This window comes from Neofelis nebulosa, chromosome 12 (genome assembly GCF_028018385.1).
Source record: "Neofelis nebulosa isolate mNeoNeb1 chromosome 12, mNeoNeb1.pri, whole genome shotgun sequence".
NCBI lineage: Eukaryota > Metazoa > Chordata > Mammalia > Carnivora > Felidae > Neofelis > Neofelis nebulosa.
Genome location: NC_080793.1, coordinates 28,683,409 through 28,702,334, shown reverse-complemented (window position 1 = coordinate 28,702,334; position 18,926 = coordinate 28,683,409). Strand labels below are relative to the sequence as shown.

At 39.0% G+C, this 18,926-nt stretch overlaps 1 protein-coding gene and 1 pseudogene across 2 annotated transcripts in view; both read right to left on the bottom strand.

Moving 5' to 3' along the window:
- LOC131491562 (olfactory receptor 13C9) overlaps positions 1-18,926 on the bottom strand; it is a 244,472-nt gene that overhangs the window by 50,984 nt on the left and 174,562 nt on the right. The window contains exon 3 of one of the 2 annotated variants that reach the window (XM_058694695.1): positions 12,341-12,436. The exons of the other annotated variant lie outside the window; for it this stretch is intronic. The gene's annotated coding sequence lies outside the window, so the exon portion shown is untranslated. The remainder of the gene's footprint in view (positions 1-12,340; positions 12,437-18,926) is intronic. 2 annotated transcript variants of the gene reach the window in all.
- On the bottom strand, positions 1,462-15,976 carry LOC131490747 (olfactory receptor 13C9-like; annotated as a pseudogene).

The window sequence follows — 18,926 nt, the reverse complement described above, 5'->3', positions numbered from 1 at the left end:
GCACCATTAGATTCCTCTAGTTCGAAATAGGAAGGAAATTGATACTTAACCATACATTTTAGGAACGGGGCAATTTCCCCATAAAGCCCAGGCTAAAACACTGCCCCATTGTGGACCCACAAATATCTAAAGAATCTGCTCCATGCTTTAGGACACAATTTAAATGTTCTTAAGGACCTCTCTAAACCTCTATGGACAACTTTAAATTGCTTCATAAATGAAATATGTATAAAACATGAGACTTCAGAAATAAAGCCCTGAAGACCTAATTACAAGAGGCCCATTACACTGTTTCACACAAAAATCATAAAGAGGCTCATGTACAGTCATCAAAATTTCCCCAACTGAATTCTCTCTCAATTTTTCAATCTCTTTTTCTCCCTGTCTTACACACATGCAAACAGACACACACACACACACACACACACACACACGCACACACACACAACCTTTTTGGAAGTATAGATTATTTACTGTACAATTTTATATTCACTTTATAAATTATCTTATAATAAAAGTTGACTTTTTGAATGAACACATTCACATTGTAGATATTCTAAAAAGTAATACACAGTCTTTGTACAGGAAAGGAAAATGTTTTTTTAGAAGGAAGAAAGGAGAAGGGAAAAGAAAGGCAAGGAAAGAAAAGATATCCTCAGATAATATATAAAGGTTTAAGAAACAAAGCTGAAAACAACCATAGTTCAGAAAGGAGCCTGATCTTCATTATAAAACAACATAATAAATCAAGCTAAAATCATTTGCCCCTCTAAAGATCCAAAAACGAACGTTAAGGCTGTTTACTTTTGAATGATATTTTTTTCTTTTTCTTTTTAAATCATTTTTAACAAAATTAGTTCAAATCACTTTGTTAAAATCGAATTCAAGAAGTGAAATGATGTGGCCAAAAACAGTGAAGATTTTTATGAATCTAAAAGATAATACTAGTTTATGCTCCCACCAGTATTACAGTACTGCTGATTTTCTCTTGCTCTTGTCATCAATGATGCTTTCAATAGTTTGGGATTTTTTTTTTTGGTAATCTAAAGGGCTTAAAATAGTATCTCATCATGCCTTTTAATGGAATTTTTAACTACTATAATATTTAACTTTTGTTGTGTCTTAAATAGCTGTATTGTCTTTTATATGTGTTGTATACTCATGTCTTCTACCCATATTTCTATTAAGTGTTTTATATTTTCTAAAATCACTGTTTATATGATATTTATTATATACATACTCAATTACTCAATGAAGCCGATAGTAAGAGTTTCTATGAATATAAAAATGCCTAAGATGCAGTCTCTACCTGTCCTATAGATAGTAATAAAAATATCCATGTAATCAGATGATTTCAATAAAAGGTCGTAATGCTGCAATTAAAATGATGGTTTATGGGCACCTGAGTGGCTCAGTGGTTAAGTGTCTGACTATTGATTTCAGCTCATGTCCTGAATGATCCTACAGTCCTAAGATCGAGCTGCAGATAGGACTCTGTGTTGGGAGTAGAGCCTGCTTGAGATTCTCTATCTCCCTCTCCCTCTGCTTTTCCCCCACTCTCTTTCTCTCAAAAATAGAAAATAAAATAAAATGATGGTTTAATGTGCTATGGAAGTATAAGTGACAAGTAACTCAGAATCAAGACACACTTGCCAGGAGAGGTGATACCTGAACTTTTTGAGTGGGATTTTTAGAGGTAAATAATATGAGGAAGGACATCCAGGAAGAAGAAACAATAACACCATGGTATAAGACAAGAAATGGCATGATGAAGGCAGGGAAATAAAAATAACGCAGCATCACAAGAATATAAACAGAGAGGCATATGGGGGTTGGTGGAAGATGAAACTAAACAGACCAAAGCAAAGATGACCTCATATGCCATACGCATCAATCAGGGATTAGTTACAAATGATAGAATACACTCTGAACGGGAAAAAAATATTTCATTGATTATTATTAAATAATAGTATGGAAGTGTTTCTATGCAATAATTCCTTCCCAGAATTGTCAGGAAATTTAAGTTTTCCAAGTCACAAAATCCTAATTAAATGAGAATTGGAAAAACAGAAAAGTCTTTTAAAATAAATTTCCTGAATGGAAAAACCCTATAGAGGCTGAAGTATTAAATAAAGCATATCGGTATTATAGTGATAACATGTATGCCTAGCAATTTGAACATATGGATACATCAAAACAGATGACTTGTTTTTCTTTTCTTCAGAATTTATTCTGCAACACTGACAGGGAAAAAACTATCTTCATCTTCTCTTCTGAGGAGAAATATGCATATTAAAATTTCTACTTTCAGGGCATCTAGGTGGCTCAGTTTGGTTGAGCATCTGATTTGCTCAGGTCATGATCTCACCGTTTGTGAGTTAAAGCCCCACACCAGGTTGACTGCTGTCAGTGCAGAGCCTGTTTTGGATTTTCTGTCCCTCTCTCTCTCTCTCTCTGCCCCTCCCCCACTTGTTCATTTTCTCTCTCTCTCTCTCAAAATTAAATAAGACATTAGTAAAGATACAATAAAATTTCTACTTTCTTTAATTAAGTAGATTCAAAAATTTAAAGTCTGATAGAAGACTAGGCCCTAGGTCAGTCATCCCAGAGAGCTTATGGAAGCAGTTTGATTTAAGCTCAAACAAACAAACAAACAAACAAACAAAAACAAAAACAAAAAGTAGAGTCTGAGTATCCAAAATGGCCTGTGGGTCAAACACAATATGCTTGACTCTAGAGGTTTTCTACATACCAGGAATTCTTCAGGAAATAAAAGTCTGTTGAGTGTGTTTATGGAAACTAATAGATTTTTATGTTTGTTTGTTTGTTTGTTTGTTTGTTTGTTTTGAGAGAGAGAGAGAGCACCCAAGCTGGGGAGGGGCAGAGAGAGAGGGAGAGAGAGAATTGCAAGCACACTCTGTGCTGTCAGCACACAGCTCATTGCAGGGCTCCAGCTCAGGAAGTGGGAGAGGAGACCTGAGCTGAAATCAAGAGTCTGATGCTTAACCAAGTGAGCCACCCAAACACCCCTAATAGGTTTTTACAGCCTATTTCACTAGGGTGTGATTCTAATACATCAATAGTCTCAACCTTTGCCATCAGATTTAATCTGTGCATATCTAGGATGGAAGTTAAAGGGACTTAAATAGAGTTCATGACTGTTTGATATTCCTGCCATTAAAATTAAAAACTGAACTTGGAAAAGTGACATTAATATACCCAAATACCACAAGCATTTAACTCTTATTTGCCTATGTAAAATATGTTAATCTCTAACATCTTCTAACTTTACTGTTCCATCAATATAAAATTTATCCAGCATAATGGATTTCCTAGAATGTGGCTTACTCTTGAACACACTTTCTCATTCCTGTTGGCCTGTAAATTAGAAATGTTCTTCAGATAGAGTAAAAATTTGAGGAGGAAGCCAAGCAAAATCAAGATAATATCACATCCTGTGTGACATCCCCCCAAATCTACCTTCTCAGATCACTAAGGTGGCAAAGCTATTAGTAAGAGAGACAAGACATCAATGCAGGTCCACACTAGAAATCAAGAACTTAGATACTCTTCTAAGTTTTGGAAAAGTATTGGCATGATCTCAGGATATCAAAAAGCCTGGCTTCTCCTAAATGGGCATGGATATGACACAATCTAACCCAACACTTGTCCACATTACTGTCTAGACCAATAGACTGATTTTTCCAACCCAGTTTTAATTTTGCAAAATTTTCTTTATGCTAGAGCTAACATGTAAGCTGAAACAAAGAAAGAAGATAAAATAAGGACGTTCTGATTGATTGCATAGGCTCCATCCTTAAGGCATTTACCCGTTTCCCTCAATAGTCCCAAATGCTCGCACACTTAGTTCCACAGGAAACATATTCTCCAAGAAAATAGTATCTCCAAATGACTTAGGAGGATTTTGAGATTAATGTGAAACTACAACACAAGGCTCTCCACTGGAGAATGTGGGTGCAGTTTTGAGGATTTTTCTGTTTTGCTTTTCTCACAACAGAGAACTTATTTATTTTGAAGCATTTGATGAAGTGATGCATATGAAATAGGACTATGTATGAAGGTGAACATAAAAAGACATATAATACCCAATTCCAACATTGCAGTATATACAGAACACAAAAGATATTGTTCAAAACGCTTGAAACCCATCTCCTAGTGTTAGAGTAATAGGTGACCTCTTTATTTCCCTCACCCTACTGTCTGTATCTTGCAAATTCTCTATAGTGAGCATGCCATAATATTGAAATGCTATATGTCATTATGAAAAATTGCTAAATAATATACAAAAGTGCAAAAAAAAAGTAAAAGTAACCAAACTTCCAACATAATTCTAAAGTTTCAACAAAGTCCAATGTGTTCACAGTCCAATCACCTTTTGCTTTAACTTGCTAAAGAAGCTGCCTTGAAGCTGCCTCCTTCACATCCTTGTTTCTGAGACTGTAGATTAAAGGATTCATCACTGGAGTCATCGCCCCATAGAACATGGATATCAGTTTGTCAGTAGCACTGAAATCATCTGAATTAAGTGTGTCTTTAGACTTGGGCTTCATGTACATGAAGAGAATGGTTCTGTAGAATATTATTACCATAGTCAGATGGGCTGAGCAGGTGTAGAATACTTTGTTTCTCCCCTTAGAAAAGCAAATATGAGGATGCTGACAATGATTAACGTGTAAAAGATAACGATTATTAACAGTCAATATACAGTGTTGTGACCATGAGCCTGATGAACTCACTGCCTGAGATGTCAGCACAGGCCAGTTTCATGATAGCAAGACGTTCACAGGAGAAATGATTGATGACATTATTCCTACAGAAGGTCAATTGTACCACAAATGCAGTTTGTACTGCAGAGTTGATAACCCCAGCAAACCAGGACCCAGCTGCCATTGGCACATATGAATCCTTGCTCATAATGAGAGGCTATCTTATAGGGTTGCAGGTAGCCACATACTAGTCTGTGCTGCAGAAAGAGATATGGGGACTCTACCTATAGTTTCCCCAGATTTTCCTCTTCCCAGCCCTACCCTGCTTTGGTAAAACTGTAGATTCAGGGTACATTACTTCACTCAGTCCTCACTGGAACCCTCTTGTCAGTGCCCTGGATAATTAAGAGGTTCTTTATGCAGAACACATAGACACAGATTTCTCATGTTTTCTGTCTGGATTAAGCCTGTCTATGGCCAGCAATGACCTCAGGGCTAGCATCCCACATCTATGACCCTTATGCTTACAAGGCCAGTTACTAGCAATCTGACCTTGGGCAATTAACTTTTATGTCTCAGAATGCTCACCTATAATTAACAGTCTCATTGTGGTGTTCTTGGGAGAATAAATAAAATAGTGCATATAAGGCACCCAGCATATAATAAGCACTATTTTGGCTTCCTTCATCTTTCTTGACTTATTTTTTCAAATTCTTTTACATATCCATCCCAAGTTTCATGCTCCTACAAGAGTCACTTTAAATTTTTATCAATCAGGAGAACCTGGGTGGCACAGTCAGTAAAGCGACCACCTCTTGATTTTGGCTCAGGTCATTTCTCATGCTTCAGGAGTTTGAGCCCCACATCAGGCTCTGCATTGACAGTGCAGAGCCTGCTAGAGATTTTTCCTCTCTCTCTGCCTCTCCCCTGCTTGAAGTCTCCCTGTCTCTCTCAAAATAAATAAATAAGTAAACTTTTTTAAAAAATACATTTTGGGGGCGCATGGGTGGCTCAGTCAAACGTCCGACTTTGGCTCGGGTCATGATCTTGCGGTTTGTGAGTTCAAGCCCTGCGTCAGGCTCTGTGCTGACAGCTCCGAGCCTGGAGCCTGCTTCAGATTCTGTGTCTCCCTCTCTGTCCCTCCCCAACTTGTGCTCTGTCTCTATCAAAAATAAATGAAATGTAAAAACAAAAAATTTTTAAATACATTTTTATCAGAGAGGAGCCAAGATGGCAGAACAGCTTGGAAGTTTTTTGTGTGTCGTGAGTGCATGAATACAGCCAGACCAACACTAAATCATCCTGCACAGCTAGAAAACTAATCTGAGGATTACAAAACACTATGAACAACCTGAACCACACAATTCAGCAGGTACACAACTCAGAGAGGTGAAGTGGGGGACAGAGAAGCTGCAGAGGGCAGGGAGTCTCTTTTACATGTGGAGAGAGGACAGAGATGGTGGGGGGGAGCATACGGGCAAAGCACTCTCCCCAAAAGCAGCTGGAGAGAAAGTGGAAAAATGGAAACAGTTTTTTTTTCCACTAAACTAAAAAGGGAGAAAGGAGAAAGGAGAAAGGAGAGGGTTTAAATTCCCTCCTTAAGACTCTATAAACAGGGGGAGTGCAGAGTCTGAAACTCCACAGCTCCATACCTGGCGGTGCTCTGGTGGGAAGGGCGAATCCACAGGAGCAGAGTGGAGTCTGGGGTTCTTCAGGCCACACAGGGAGAGGTGGTTCCCCTGCTAGGAGGACACCTGGTAGAGGCTATGTGGGTCCCCAAAGACAAGGCCCCAGTGGACCCAGGAGAACAACCATGTTTTCTGGTGCTGGAACAGTTTTGTTAAGAGTGAAGCCTAGTGGGGCGCCTGGGTGGCGCAGTCGGTTAAGCGTCCGACTTCAGCCAGGTCACGATCTCACGGTCTGTGAGTTCGAGCCCCGCGTCGGGCTCTGGGCTGATGGCTTGGAGCCTGGAGCCTGCTTCCGATTCTGTGTCTCCCTCTCTCTCTGCCCCTCCCCCGTTCATGCTCTGTCTCTCTCTGTCTCAAAAATAAATAAACGTTAAAAAAAAAAATTAAAAAAAAAAAAAAAAAGAGTGAAGCCTAGTGCCAGACACGTGTTGTGTTTTTCCAAGGCCAGCACCTGGCCGTTGCTCAGTGAGACCCTCCTGCAGAGGGGCAGAACGGGTCAAAGCCACATTCCCTCAGAAGTAAGGAATCAGGAAAAACAGCCGCATCTGAGACAAAACTCAGGACGGCGGTGCTGCTTGGGGCTTGGTCACAAACTGTGTAAAAGTGGGGAGTGGATGGAAGCCAAAGACAAAGGATGGGTGCGCTATTGCTGATGGGGGAGAACAGAGTTCCAACACTAGAGACTGGGTAGCTGGGTGATGCCATTTTCACCGCTCCCACGCATGCACATACACACCTACAAGCACCACAACAATCCACCCTACTAAGCTAAGCAGCACCATCTAGTGGAGAACGGAGCAGTTACATTAAGCCCCACCTAACTGGGCCAACTTCACTCGTAAGGAATACAAGTCTCTCCGCTGCTTACTTTATGGACTATAAAGCACTTCATAGTTTGAATTGCGGGGGAAAATGAAGTATTTTCAGTCACATTTCAGTCTATTCGCCAGTCCATCTATTTAATTTTCTTTTTCTTTGTTGTTTTTTTCTTTCTTTTTTCTCTTTTTCTTGAATACAGAAAGACAAAAAATTCATTTTTATTTTCAATTTTTATTAAAAATATTTTAAATATTTTTCTACTATATTTTTTACTTTTGTGTAAATTTTTTCAAATTCTATTTTACTTCCATCATTTCATTTAAGTCTACTTCAGCGTATTCATTTTTTTCAAATTTTCAAACGGTTTTCTTTTTTTCTTTCCCCTTTTTTATCTATCAAGCCCCTTTCAACACCCAGACCAAAACACACCTAGAATCTAACATCACTTATTTGATTTTGTGTGTTTTTTTTTAATTTTTAAAATTATAATTTTTTTAAATTTTAATTTAAATTTTAATTTTTTTTGCACATTAATTCCTTTTCTCCCTTCAAAATTACGAGATGAGGTATTCACCCCGAAAGGAAGAGCAGGAAGAAACGACAGCCAGGGACTTACCCAATACAGATACAACCAAGATGTCTGAATCAGAATTTAGATCGTGATAATAAGAATACTAGCTGGAGTTGAAAATAGATTAGAATCCCTTTCTGCAGAGATAAAAGAAGTAAAAGATAGTCTGGATGAAATAAAAAATGCTATAACTGAGCTGCAATCTCGGATGGATGCTGTGGCGGCAAGGATAGATGAGGCAGAACAGAGAATCAGCAACATAGAGAACAAACTTATGGAGAATAATGAAGCAGAAAAGAAAAGAGAGGGAAATTAAGGCAAAAGAGGACGATTTAACAATTAGAGAAATCCATGACTCATTAAAAAGGAACAACGTCAGGGGCGCCTGGGTAGCTCAGTCAGTTAAGCATCCGACTTCAGCTCAGGTCATGATCTCACAGTTCATGGGTTCGAGCCCTTCATCCAGCTCTGTGCTGACAGCTTAGAGACTGGAGCCTGCTTCTGATTCTCTATCTCCCTCTCTCTCTGCCCCTCCCCTGCTCACACTGTCTCTCTCAAATAAATAAATGCAAAAAAAAATTAAAACAACAACAACAAAAAAACAGGAACAACGTCAGAATCATAGGGGGTCCCAGAAGAGGAAGAGAGAGAAATAGGGGTAGAAGGGTTATGTGAGCAAATCATAGTGGAAAACTTTCCTAACCTGGGAAAAGATACAGACGTCAAAATCCAGGAAGCACAAAGGACCCCCATTAGATTCAACAAAAACTGACCATCAACAAGGCATATCACAGTCAAATTCACAAAATACTCATGCAAGGAGAGAATCATGAAAGCAGCAAGGGAAAAAAAATTCCTTAACCTACAAGGGAAGACAGATCAGGTTTGCAGCAGACCTATCCACAGAAACTTGGCAGGCCAGAAAGGAGTGGCAGGATATATTCAATGTGCTGAATCAGAAAAAAATGCAGCCAAGAATTCTTTATACAGCAAGGCTCTCATTCAAAATAGAAGGAGAGATAAAACGTTTCGCAGACAAACAAAAATTAAAGGAGTTTGTGACCACTAAACTGGCCCTGCATGAAATTTTAAGGGGGACTCTCAGAGGGGAGAAAAGATGAAAAGATAGATAGATAGATAGATAGATAGATAGATAGATAGATACCCAAAGCAACAAAAACTAGAAAGAACCAGAGAATACCACCAGAAACCCCAACTCTAAAACAACATAATGGCAATAAATTCATCTTTCAGTACTCACTCTAAATGTCAATGGACTCAATGCTCCAATCAAAAGACATAGGGTAGGGGCGTCTGGGTGGCTCAGTGGCTTGGGCGTCCAACTTTGGCTCAGGTCATGATCTCATAGTCTGTGCATTCAAGTCCCGCATCAGGCTCTGTGCTGACAGCTCAGAGCCTGGAGCCTGCTTTGGATTCTGTGTCTCCCCCCCTCCCTGCCCCTCCCCTGCTCACGCTCTATCTCTCAAAAATAAATAAGCCTTGAAAAAAATTTTTTAATAAGTATATAAAGACATAGGGTAACAGAATGAATAAGAAAACAAGATCCATCTATATGCTGTTTACAACAGACCGACTTTAGACCTAAAGACACCTTCAGATTGAAAGTAAGGGGATGGAGAACCATCTATCACGCTAATGGTCAACAAAAGAAAGCCAGAGTAGCCACACTTATATCAGACAATCTAGACTTTAAAATAAAGACTGTATCGAGAGATGCAGAAGGGCATTATTATATCACAATCAAGGGGTCTATCCACCAAGAAGACCTAACAATTGTAAATATTTATGCACCAAATGTGGCACCCCCAATTATATAAATCAATCACAAACATAAAGAAACTCATTGATAGTAATAATAGTAGGGTATTTCAACACCCCACTCACAGCAATGGACAGATCACCTAATCAAAAAAACTAACAAGGTAACAATGGCTTTGAATGACACACTGGACTTAACAGATGGACTTAATAGATATATTCAGAACATTTCATCCTAAAGCAGCAGAATATACATTCTTCTCCAGTGCACATGGAACATTCTACAGAATAGACCATATCCTGGGACACAAATCAGCCCTAAGTAAGTACAAAAAGATTGAGATTGTACCGTGCATATTTTCAGACCACAATGCTATGAAACTTGAAATCAACCACAAGAAAAAATTTGTAAAGGTAACAAATACTGGAGACTGAAGAACATCCTAGTAAAGAATGAATGGGCTAACCAAGAAGTTAAAGAAGAAATTTAAAAAGTATATGGAAGTCAATGAAAATGATAGCACCACAACCCAAAACCTCTGGGATGCAGCAAAGGCAGTCATAAGAGGAAAGTATATAGCAATCCAGGCATTCCTAAAGAAGGAAGAAAGATCTCAGATACACAACCTAACCTTATGCCTTAATGAGCTGGAAAAAGAACAGCAAATAAAACCTCAAACCAGCAGAAGACCGGAAATAAAGATTAGAGCAGAAATTGATGCTATCGAAACCAAAAAAACAGTAGAACAGATCAATGAAACCAGAAGCTGGTTCATTGAAAGAATTAATAAAATTGACAAACCACTAGCCACTTTGATCAAAAAGAAAAAGAAAAGGACCCAAATAAATAAAATCAAGAATGAAAGAAGAGAGATCACAACCAACACAGCAGAAATAAAAACAATAATAAGAGACTATTATGAGCAATTATACTCCAATAAAATGGGCAATCTGGAAGAAATGGACAAATTCCTAGAAACATATACACTATCAAAACAAAAACAGGAAGAAATAGAAAATTTGAGCAGACCCATAACCAGTAAAGAAATCGAATTAGTAATCAAAAAACTCCCAAAAAACAAGAGTCCGGGCCAGATGGCTTTCCAGGGGAATTCTACCAAACATTTAAGGAAGAGTTAACACCTACTTTCTTGAAGGTGTTCCGAAAAATAGAAATGGAAGGAAAACTTCCAAACTCTTTCTATGAAGCCAGCATTACCTTGATTCCAAAACCAGACAGAGACCCCACTAAAAAGGAGAACTATAGACCAATTTCCCTGATGAACATGGATGCAAAAATCCTAAAGAAGATACTAGCCAACCAGATTCAACAATACATTAAAAAAAATATTCACGGGGCACCTGGGTGGCTCAGTCGGTTAAGCGTCCAACTTCGGCTCAGGTCATGATCTCACGGTCCGTGAGTTCGAGCCCTGCGTTGGGCTCTGTGTTGACAGCTCAGAGCCTGGAGCCTGCTTCGGATTCTGTGTCTCCCTCTCTCTCTGACCCTCCCCCTTCATGCTCTGTCTCTCTCTGTCTCAAAAATAAATAAACATTAAAAAAAAATTTTTTTAAATATTCACCACAACCAAGTGGGATTTATACCTGGGATGCAGTGCTGGTTCAATATCCACAAAACAATCAATGTGAATCATCACATCAATAAAAGAAAGGGCAAAAACCATATGATCCTCTCAATTGATGCACAAAAAACATTTGATAAAATACAGCATTCTTTCTTGATAAAAACCCTCAGAAAAGTAGAGATAGAAAGATCATACCCCAAGATCAAAAAAGCCATATATGAATGACCCAACACTAATATCATCCTCAGTGGGGAAAACTGAGAGCCTTCCCCTATTGGCTCTGCAATCAGACAACACATGGAAATAAAAGGATCCAAACAGGCCAGGAGGAGGTCAAACTTTCACTCTTCGCAGATGACATGATACTCTAATGTAAAACCCAAAAGATTACATGCAGATGACATGATACTCTATATGTAAAACCCAAAAGAACTGATCCATGAATTCAGCAAAGTTTCAGGATATAAAATCAATGCACAGAAATCAGTTGCATTCCTATATACCAACAATGAAGCAACAGAAAGAGAAATCAAGGAATCAATCCCATTTAAAATTGTGCCAAAAACCATAAAATACCTAGGAATAAATCCAGCCAAAGTGGTGAAAAATCTATACACTGAAAACAATAGAGAGCTTATGAAAGAAATTGAAGAAGACACAAAGAAATGGAAAAAGATTCCATGCTCCTGGATAGGAAGAACAAATATTGTTAAAATGTCGATACTACCCAAAGCAGTCTACATATTCAGTGCAATCCCTATCAAAATAACACCAGCATTCTTCACAGAGCTAGAACAAATAATCCTAAAATCTGTATGGAACCAGAAAAGACCCCAAATAGCCAAAGCAATCTTGAAAAAGAAAACCAAAGCAGGAGGCATCACAATCTCGGACTTCAAGCTATACTACAAAGCTGTAATCATCAAGACAGTATGGTACTGGCACAAGAACAGACACTCAGATCAATGGAACAGAATAGAGAACCCAGAAATGGACCCACAAACGTATGGCCAACTAATCTTTGACAAAGCAGGGAAGAATATCCAATGGAATAAAGACAGTCTCTTCAGCAAGTGGTGCTGGGAAAACGGGACAGCAACATGCAGAAGAATGAACCTGGACCACTTTCTTACACCATACACAAAAAAAAACTCAAAGTGGATGAAAGACCTCAATTTAAGACAGGAAGCCATCAAAATCCTCAAGGAGACAGCAGGCAAAAACCTCTTTGATCTTTCCCACAGCAACTTCTTACTCAACACGTCTCTGGAGGCAAAGGGAACAAAAGCAAAAATGAACTATGGGACCTTATCAAAATAAAAATCTTTTGCACAGCAAAGGAAACAATCAGCAAAACTAAAAGGCAACTGACAGAATGGGGGAAGATATTTGCAAATGACATATCAGATAAAGAGTTAGTATCCAAAACCTACAAAGAACTTATCAAACTCAACACCCAAAAAAACAAATAATCCAGTGAAGAAACGGGCAAAAGACATGAATAGATACTTCTCCAAGGAAGACATCCAGATGGCCAACTGACACATGAAAAAAATGCTCAACATCACTCATCATCATGGAAATACAAATCAAAACCACAGTGAGATACCACCTCATACCTGTCAGAATGGCTAACATTAACAACTCATGCAACAACAGATGCTGGCAGGGATGCAGAGAAAGAGGATCTCTTTTGCATTGCTGGTGGGAATGCAAGCTGGTGCAGCCACTCTGGAAAACAGTATGGAGGTTCCTCAAAAAACTAAATATAGAATTACCCTAAGACCTAGCAATTGCACTACTAGGCATTTATCCACGGGATACTGGTATGCTGTTTCGAAGGGACACATGCAACCCCATGTTTATAGCAGCACTATCAACAATAGCCAAAGTATGGAAAGAGCCCAAATGTCCATCGATGGATGAATGGATAAAGAAGACTGATATATACATACAATGGAGTATTACTCAGCAATCAAAAAGAATGAAATCTTGCCATGTGCAACTACGTGGATGGACCTGGAGGGTATTTTGCTAAGTGAAATTAGTCAGTCAGAGAAAGACAAACATCATATGACATCACTCATATGAGGACTTTAAGAAACAAAGCAGATGAACATAAGGGAAGGGAACCAAAAATAATATAAAAACAGGGAGGGGGACAAAACAGAAGAGACTCATAAATATGGAGAACAAACTGAGGGTTGCTGGAGGGATTGCGGGAGGGGGGATGGGCTAAATGGGTAAGGGGCATTAAGGAATCTATTCCTGAAATCATTGTTTCACTATATGCTAAATAATTTGGATGTAAATTTTAAAAACTAAAAAATAAAATTTAAAAAAAAAGAAAAAAATTAATAAACTTAAAATACCTGCCTGTGACAACTGGACTTGTCACTTTCTTTTTTTTTTTAAGTATATTTATTTATTTTGAGAGAGAGAGAGAGAGCAGAGGAGGGCCAGAGAGAGAAGGAGAAAGAGAGAGAGTGAGAGAGAGACAGAGAGAGAAGAAGCCCAAGTGTGGGTCTCGAATCCATGAACCATGAGATCATGACCTGAGCTGAAATCAGGAGTCAGACATTCAAGCAGACACTCTGGAGGAGTTGTGGGAGGGGGGATTGGCTAAATAGGTAAGGGGCATTAAAGAATCTACTCCTGAAATCATTGTTTCACTATATGTTAACTAATTTGGATGTAAATTTTTAAAAATAAAAAATTAAATTAAAAAATAGTATTAATATTAATAGTACTACTAAGAATAATACCATCCTAACAAACATCATTGATGGTATTTTACTTTGGGAATCTACTATAATTAAAATTTTAAATAAATTAATTTCTTTTAGGCTAACATTTCTTAAAATAAAATGTTCTTATGCTTGAAAAAAAAAAAAGAAAAAGAATGTTCTCCAAGCTCAGGAAGGCAATTTAAATATTTCTTTCTCTTATGGATTTATGCACTTTTATAAGCCATAGCTTTAAATTGATTCAGGAGAATGACTTTCAAAACTTTTGAAAAGTTCAAGAATAATCCCTTAATGACTTAATTATATTACATCTATACTGTATTACAAATAGCCAGTCAGGAATCTTGAGGATGTGTCTTATACCATTTTCTATAATCATATACTGTTGAAATCCTTAATCCAAATATATTCCAGTTGCTGGTCCATACCTTTGTTCATCCTACCATGTCTTATTGATAATATAGTAGAAAGACCTCACTTAGCTACGTTAGCTCTTAGTTATTAATAGCAAGAGTAAAAACTTACAAATTTCTAGGCACTGTTATAAGAATTTATATATATTAAGTTAATTTGTTAAATTAATGAGTGAAGAGAAAACGTGTTTCATTGTACAAAATAATCTAAAAATTATTAAGTTGAAAATCAGAATTTACTGGTGCTTATGCATGGCATTTTGAAATTCACAAGAAATTCAGAAAATTTGCAACCATACAGTGAAAACCTAGAAGCCATCAAGCTATTCAGTTTTCTTATTGTAAGTCTACCACCTAATTTGTAACTGAATCCCACTCCATACTGTAAGCATCTCCAAAGAATTTGCCTAAATAGATATATACCTATCCCCCACACTAATTGGCATAAAATCACCACCTATCTAATTTTTTTTAATGTTTATTTATTTTTGAGAGAGATAGAGACAGAATGCAAGTAGGTTAGGGGCAGAGAGAGAGAGGGAGACACAGAATCTGAAGCAGGCTCCAGGCTCTGAGCTGTCAGCACAGAGCCCGACGTGGGGCTTGAACTCACGAACCGTGAGACCATGACCTGAGCCGAAGTCGGACACCAACCCACTGAGCCACCCAGGTGCCCCACCACCTATCTAATTTAAACAATTAGGAGGTAATGGTGAAAATATGTATAAAATCCCAGGTACTCTCAGCCATCTTCTACTTTTGAAGGGGGTGCTCTCCTTTCCTTGAAATGCTTCACCCAAACGATGAATACAATTTGTTCACCACAAAACCACTATCCCAGGTAAAAAAGACTTTGACTACAAGTATAATGACAGAGGGGAAAAATAACAGAAATGAACAGTAAACAAGTTAAAACTGAGTACCCAACATCAATGTTTCTGAAGTTCATTGGGCTGACCACAAGGAATTGCTTCCTGGACATACCTTCTTAGGTACTGGTCTGCCACCACGTGACTAAGCTTCCTTCCCAAGAGCAGAGCTCTTTACCCAATCTTTCCTTTCTTACACTGAAATTGTGGCAGAGGTAGTGTCCCTCCCTAAGGAATGTGGTGGAGGCATCCTCAGAACAAGGGAAAGTAGCATGATGCAATCAACTCCTGTACTGTGTATGCACAGGTCTGTCACGAGTTTGTAACTTGGACTGTGTCTGATCAGACTCTATGTTTCACCATATATGGGAGACAAAGAAGTATGAATTGCATAAAAAGCTATACTCCACTGCACTTGGGGCTCAGTTTTTCATTTCGAACCCACTGAGCCCAAGCTGGCACAATGAATAAAGTTGCTTCCTGGACAAAGGAAGCCTCGGGGTCCCGTCTCTCTATGCGAGAATCCTGCTGTATCTCTTGGGGGCTCCCGTCTGGGATTTGGAGATGGTGCGTTCCCACCTCCTTTGTCACCGGGGTGCGAACCTCCGAGCACGGGGAGAAGCAACCTCGCCTGGCACCAGTGCACTGCTTGATCCATAGGAGACTAGCCCCTCCCAGTGCGATAGGGCAAGGGTCTGGAAGCACACTGGAACTTAGTAAGGCCCAGGAACAGCTCAGGGAGCACCGCCCCACAAACTGGTAAGAACCCAGGTTCATTTTGGTAGACCTGCCCCTAAGAGGCAGAAGAGGAACCTGATCACTTCCCAGAGTTGCCCTGAGTATTTCTATAAGAAGTAAGGAACGAAAGGGGCACCTGGGTGGCTCAGTCAGTTAAGCGGCCGACTTTGGCTCAGGTCATGATCTCGCGGTCCATGAGTTCAAGCCCCGCGTCGGGCTCTGTGCTGACAGCTCAGAGCCTGGAGCCTGTTTCAGATTCTGTGTCTCCCTCTCTCTAACCCTCCCCCATTTATGCTCTGTCTCTCTCTGTCTCAAAAATAAATAAACGTTAAAAAAAATTAAAAAAAAAGAAAAAGAAGAAGTAAGGAATGAAACCTTAAGGAGCTGGGCATTGGGTGGCAGGTTGGAGTCACTATGTGACCATGTGTGAATGAAATGGACAGCAGAAAGGCTCCGACCTGACCAAGGGGTCAAAGCCAGTGCTGAGTCCCGATCAGTGGTTCCGTGGCGACCTCATATGGTTTAAGGTGGCATCAGACTTCCTTGGGAGTCTGATTTGGGTCAGGGCTTAATACTGAACCTACCAATGCTAAGAGGCGCCTGAAGTATCTCCTGGAAGATGGAGAGTCTTGGCTTCCTGAAGGAGGTGTTCAGTACAGTACTGTCTTAAAGTTAGATCTATATTATAAAAGAAAAGCTCCTTATGTAAGAGTTGTAAGGTGTCAACCTCCTGGCCCCTTTAAGGGACCGAGAAAGTCAAGAACTTGCAGACTTGCCCCCCGATGCCTCTTCTCAAGAAAAGCCACCTGGTAGACCCTCAAGCCCTCCTTATCCAGGACTGTGAGGGATGAAAAATCTTCCCCCTAAAAGGAAGGCACATTCAATGTATCTATTGACTAAAATGCCTCATGGTGAGTTTGGCCCCAAGAAGGTTCCATTTTCCTTGCAAGATTCTAAGCAAATAAAAAGGAGCTGGGCAAATTTTCAGAAAACCCTGATCAATATGTAGAAGTATTCCAAAACCTAACCCAGGTTGCTGGAAAAAAAAAAAAGGATATTTAAATCTGTTTTAAAAAACATGATTTATTCATAATAGATTCATAAGTTTGCCATCTAAAAAAAAATTCTGATGTAACAGATAAGTTCACAATTGGTTACTACTTAGTTTTCACTGGAGACTAAGGTTTCTAAGAGTTAAAATTCTGCTAAATGTAATTAGACTGATAAAAAGAAGGAAAGTAACTCTATACGTAGAAAAGTAGGAGATACGTAAAAAAGATACAAGGAATGGGAATACATTTTTGTTGAAAGAAAAAGAAAGTAATTTTGTCCTAAATGAGACTAGTTGTTTGGAGTAAAAAGGGGGTTAGGTTCAAAATCTGAAAGCAAAGAAAAGGTGTAGAAAGTTTGTGAAGGGAAATCTTTGGAAAGAAATTTTATATGTGGTCAGAATGGACTAAGTTTAAAATAAATGGATTTTAAAAGTACACTGGTATATAGAGTGGGAGAGAGCCAAAGCATAAGAGACTCTTAAAAACTGAGAACAAACTGAGGGTTTATGGGGGGGTGGGAGGGAGGGGAGGGTGGGTGATGGGTATTGAGGAGGGCACCTTTTGGGATGAGCACTGGGTGTTGTATGGAAACCAATTTGACAATAAATTTCATATATTGAAAAAAAAGTACACTGGTATCAGATTAAAATTCTTCCTTACTCTCTATTAAAAAGGCAAAGTTTACTTGGATTGTTGGTGTGCTTTTGATTTAAAAAAAGAAGAGGTAAACAAAGGTTTTTACCCCTTTTGTCTGCCCAAAAAGATGGAAAAAAATATTTTAACCAAAGGGCAGGACAGCAGGACAGCATGCCCTTTTGAATTGTTTTACTCAAGCCTTGGTTGAAATTGCTCCTCCTCTGATCCAAAGGCTGGGAAGATGGTGACAATGTCCTTGATGCCAGTCTCCAAATGTTCCACATTTGTGTTGTTTCTATTTAACAAAGGAATGGATGCCTGTGCCATGTAAGGGATATATGACTATAATATATAAAGGGCTTTTACTGGAATACATAGGAGCCATTCTGCTAAGCTTAGCCCAATGTATGCCAGTTCATAACAACCTAGATACTCTAAAATGGGCATCCACATGGCTGCAACATATTTATGTGGGCACTGCTGAAAAAGGCAAGGGGATAGACCTTGACTTTGGCCCTTTTAGCCCGCTTGATGACCAATTCTATCCTCACACACACACACAAAATTGGTTTTCACCAGCCTTTTAACATATATTTGTAAAAGAGGATTACTTTTGTGCCAAAATAAAATTAGTGCACCTTCCTACAATCAGGGAAGTCCTGCTTGGTCACAGTCAATACCCCCAAAGTCCCACAAGCAGAAAATTGAGGGATAGAAGAAATCAAGGAAGACAAGGTCAGCTCTCGGAGACAGGGTCAAGCCTGGATAATAGTGACTGCTCCCAGCATCTCACAAAACTGACAAAGCTTTTGGCTGCCAGTCTCATAGCCAGCCAAAATGTAGGGCCAGGAGATGAGGCTTCTCCTGGCCAGGTATGGAAAATTAAGTGATGCCTCTTATTCCTTTTTCCTATAGATGTACAATTCCCTAACCAAGGCCAATGTCTCCTTTGGGAGGCATTCTGAATAATTGGGATGATTTTTGATCCATAAACACTGAAGAAAAAAGAAAGGCAACTCATTAATTATTATGGGGCTGGAGGTCCTTTAGGGCACTTCTAGTTTTCTACTGGGGCCCAGGTAATTCCATCCCAAGATCCTAATTGGGATTATGACCATCCCATTCAGAAATGGTATTGTCACCACTTCCGAGTTTGTGCTTTAGAGAAATAAAGGAGATCTAAATTGAAGTCCTTAAATTATGCTAAATTAGCCACTATTTTACAAACATAGAATGAGAGCCCAGTGGCCTTCCTGGAGAAGTTGAGAGAGGCTCTTCTCTCTCAATATATGGCTATCTTC